At 40.0% G+C, this 4,569-nt stretch overlaps 1 non-coding gene across 1 annotated transcript; it reads left to right on the top strand.

Annotated features, from left to right (window-relative positions):
• The first annotated feature begins 3,471 nt into the window (after positions 1-3,471).
• LOC127742145 (small nucleolar RNA R71) lies at positions 3,472-3,579 on the top strand. Its single transcript, XR_008003332.1, has one exon. It is a non-coding gene; the product is annotated as a small nucleolar RNA R71 (small nucleolar RNA).
• The last annotated feature ends 990 nt before the right edge of the window (positions 3,580-4,569 follow it).

The raw sequence follows: 4,569 nt of genomic DNA, 5'->3' as shown, positions 1-4,569 counted from the left end.
TCGTGGTATAAGCTAGATAGATGGCGTCATTCATGGGGATCCGGAAAGTCTAACCTTGTCCGTGGTATTCCGAGTAGGATTCCGGTATTGAATGACTGTGACGAGCTTCAAACTCCTGAAGGCTGGGCATGATGACAAATGCAAAAGAATCAATGGATTCTACTCCAACCTGATTGAGAAGCGACAGATGATTAGCCGTGCTGTGACAGAGCATTTGGACCATTTTCACTGAGAGGATGAGATGTAGCTATCAACAAGGGTGATGCCTCCAGACGATTAGCCGTGCAGTGACAGCGCATAGGACCATTTTCCCGAGAGGATCAAAAGTAGCCATTGATGATGGTGATGCCCTACATACAGCTTGCCATGGAAAGGAGTAGGAAGGATCGGATGAATGTAATAAAAAAAGTAGAGATTCGAGAGGAGCACAGCATCTCCATACGCCTATCTGAAATTCCCACTATTGATTTACATAAGTATTTCTATCCCTTTTTATTTTCTATTTATTATTAATTTTCGAAAACCATAACCATTTAATCTGCCTAACTGAGATTTGCAAGGTGACCATAGCTTGCTTCATACCAACAATCTCTGTGGGATCGACCCTTACTCACGTAAGGTATTACTTGGATGACCCAGTACACTTGCTGGTTAAGTTGAACGGAGTTGTGTCCACACATAATCAATAGCCATTAAATAAATCTCATGCAAATACAAAGAGGGTCACAATTTTGTCCACCAATAGGCTTTAGAGATGAATCTCTCCATCTCTCATGACTTGGAGGTGGAAGCTTTTGTCTTTCCTTTCCCTTTTCTAGAGGTTTCTCCGGCCTTTGGTGCCATTAATGGTTATGGAAAAACAAAAAGCTATGCTTTTACCACACCAAACTTAATATATTGCTCGCCCTCGAGCAAGAGAAGAAAGAAAAGAAGAAGAAGAAGAGAGAATAAGGAGGAGAGTGAGGGGGAGGTGTATTCGGCCAAGGTAAAGAAGGGGGGTTGTGTTGTGTGAAAATGAAGAAGAATAGAGAGGTTTATATAGTGAGGGGAGAGGGAGTAGGTTCGGCTATTTAGGGTGGGTTGGGTGGGAAAGTATTTTTGAATTTTGAAGGTTGGTGGGGTTTATGGGGAGGGTGGATGGATGTGAGTGGTGAAGAGGTGATGGGGAAGAGAGATTGAGGTGATTGGTGAAGGGTTTTTGGAGAAGAGTGTTGTTGGAATGTGTGAAGAAGAGAGAGAGGGTGAGTGGAGGTAGGTGGGGTGTATAGAAAATAGAAGGGATGGCCATGAGTAGAGAGAAGAGAGGTAGGTGAGGATCTTGTGGAGTCCACAGATCCTGAGATGATCCTGTGGGGTCCACAGATCTTTAGGTGTCAAGGATTTACATCCCTGCACCAATTAGGCATGTAAAACGCCTTTGCATGCTATTCTGGCGTTTAAATGCCGAAGTGATGCTTGTTCTGGGCATTCAACGCCCAGTTGCAGAATGTTTCTGGCATTGAACGCCAGTTCCATGCTTGTTTCTGGCGTTCAACGCCAAATCCATGCTCTGTTCTGGCATTGAACGCCAGTAAGTCCTTCCTCCAGGGTGTGATTTTTCTTCTGCTATTTTTGATTCTGTTTTTAATTTTAGTATTTTTTTCGTGACTCCACATGATCATGTACCTAATAAAACACAAAATAAAATAAAAATAAAAATAAAATTAGATAAATAAAAATTAGGTTGCCTCCCAATAAGTGCTTCTTTAATGTCAAAAGCTTGGCAGTGGGCTCTCATGGAGCCTCACAGGTGATAAGGTCAATGTTGTAGACTCCCAACACCAAACTTAGAGTTTGGTTGTGGAGTTTCAACACCAATCTTAGAGTTTGGTTGTGGCCTTCCAACACCAAACTTAAAGTTTGACTGTGTGGGCTCTGTTTGACACTGTACTGAGAGAAGCTTTTCATGCTTCCTCTCCATGTTTACAGAAGGATAACCTTGAGTTTTAAACACAAGGGAGTCCCCATTCAATTGAAGGACTAATTCTCTTCTGTTAACATCAATTACAGCTTCTGCTGTGGCTGGAAAAGGTCTTCCAAGGATGATGTATTCATCCTCCTTCTTCTTAGTGTCTAAGATTATGAAATCAGCAGGGATGTAAAAGCCTTCAACCTTTACTAACACATCCTCTACTAATCCATAAGCTTGTCTCACTGACTTGTCTGCCAATTGTAATGAAAATAAGGCAGGCTCTACCTCAATGATCCCCAGCTTCTCCATTACAGAGAGTGGCATAAGATTTATGCCTGACCCTAGGTCACACAGAGCCTTCTCAAAGGTCATGGTGCCTATGGTACAGGGTATTAAGAATTTTCCAGGATCTTGTTTCTTTTGAGGTAAAGTTTGCTGAATCCATGTATCTAGTTCACTAATGAGCAAGGGAGGTTCACTTTCCCAAGTCTCATTACCAAACAATTTGGCATTCAGCTTCATGATGGCTCTTAGATATTGAGCAACTTGCTCTCCAGTTACATATTCATCTTCTTCAGAGGAAAAATAGTTTTTAGAGCTCATGAATGGCAGAAAGAGGTTTAATGGAATCTCTATGGTCTCTATATGACTTTCAGAATCCTTTGGGTCCTTAATTGGGAACTCCTTCTTGCTTGAGAGACAGCCCATGAGGTCTTCCCTCTTGGGATTCACGTCCTCTCCTTCCTCTCTAGGTTTGGCCATGTTGACTATGTCAATGGCCTTGCACTCTCTTTTAGGATTCTCTTTAGTATTGCTTGGGAGAGTACTAGGAGGGGTTTCAGTAACTTTCTCAGCTGGCCCACTTGTGCCTCCAGGTTTCTAATGGAGGACCTTGTTTCACTCATGAAACTTAAAGTGGCCTTAGACAGATCAGAGACTAGATTTGCTAAGTTAGAGGTGCTTTGCTCAGAATTCTCTGTCTGTTGTTGAGAAAATGATGGAAAAGGCTTGCTATTGCTAAGCCTATTTCGTCCACCATTATTAAAGCCTTGTTGAGGCTTTTGTTGATCCTTCCATGAGAAATTTGGATGATTTCTCCATGATGAATTGTAGGTGTTTCCATAAGGTTCACTCATGTAATTTACCTCTGCTATTGCAGGGTTCTCATGATTATATGCTTCTTCTTCAAAAGATGCCTCTTTAGTACTGTTGGATGCATTTTGCCATCCATTCAGACTTTGAGAAATCATGTTGACTTGCTGAGTCAACATTTTGTTCTGAGCCAATATGGCATTCAAAGTATCAATTTCAATAACTCCCTTCCTTTGAGGCGTCCCACTATTCACGGAATTCCTCTCAGAAGTGTACATAAACTGGTTATTTGCAACCATGTCAATTAATTCTTGAGCTTCTGCAGGCGTTTTCTTTAGGTGAATGGATCCGCCTGCAGAATGGTCCAGTGACATCTTAGAGAATTCAGATAAACCATAATAGAATATATTCAGAATGGTCCATTCTGAAAGCATGTCAGAAGGACACCTTTTGGTCATCTGCTTGTATCTTTCCCAAGCTTCATAGAGGGATTCACCATCTTTTTGTTTGAAGGTCTGAACATCCACTCTAAGCTTGCTCAGCTTTTGAGGAGGAAAGAATTTAGCCAGGAAGGCCGCGACCAGCTTATCCCATGAGTCCAGGCTATCCTTAGGTTGTGAATCCAACCATGTTCTAGCTCTGTCTGTTACAGGAAAAGGGAAAAGCATGAGCTTGTAGATTTCAGGATCCACTCCATTAGTCTTAATAGTCTCACAGATCTGCAAGAACTCAGTTAAAAATTGATAGGGATCTTCTGATGGAAGTCCATGGAATTTGCAGTTCTGTTGCATTAGAGCAACTAGTTGAGGTTTCAGCTCAAAATTATTTGCTCCAATGGTAGGGAGTCAACATAGCAACACAAGGAAAATCACTTGAGTGGTGGTTAGATTCTGGGGCTACTGTTCACGTTTGCAATGATCGCAACCAATTCAAAACATATGAAGAAGTGAACAATAGAGAAGTCTTGATGGGCAATGACAACTCAGCCAAAGTTTGTGGTAAAGGAAGTGTAGAATTAAATTTTAAATCTGGAAAGAAATTAAGTTTAATAAATGTACTTCATGTTCCAGATTTGAGAAAAAATTTAGTTTCTGTTAGTCTCTTGTGTAAGAAAGGATTCAAAGTTGTTATGGAATCCGATAAAGTGATCTTTCTTAAGAATGATGTATTCATAGGAAAAGGATATTGTACTGAAGGCATGTTTAAACTTAGTATTAATAAAGTGAATGTTTCCTTGTATGTTGTTGATTCTTGTGATTTATGGCATAGTAGATTAGCACACTTAAATTGCAAATCAATTGAATATATGCAAAAGAATAACTATATTGATCTTAGTAACAAGGATTTTAGTAAGAAATGTGATATTTGCATATAATCTAAAATTACTAAGAAACATTTTCCTAAGGTTGAAAGAAATACACATTTATTAGAATTGATTCATAGTGATATTTGTGAGCTAAATGGCAATATTACTAGAGGAGGAAAAAGATACTTTATAACCTTCATTGATGATTGTTCTAGATCTA

This window comes from Arachis duranensis, chromosome 9, assembly GCF_000817695.3.
Source record: "Arachis duranensis cultivar V14167 chromosome 9, aradu.V14167.gnm2.J7QH, whole genome shotgun sequence".
NCBI lineage: Eukaryota > Viridiplantae > Streptophyta > Magnoliopsida > Fabales > Fabaceae > Arachis > Arachis duranensis.
The sequence above is the reverse complement of the archived record's forward strand: the minus strand, read 5'-3'. Positions and strand labels throughout refer to the sequence as shown.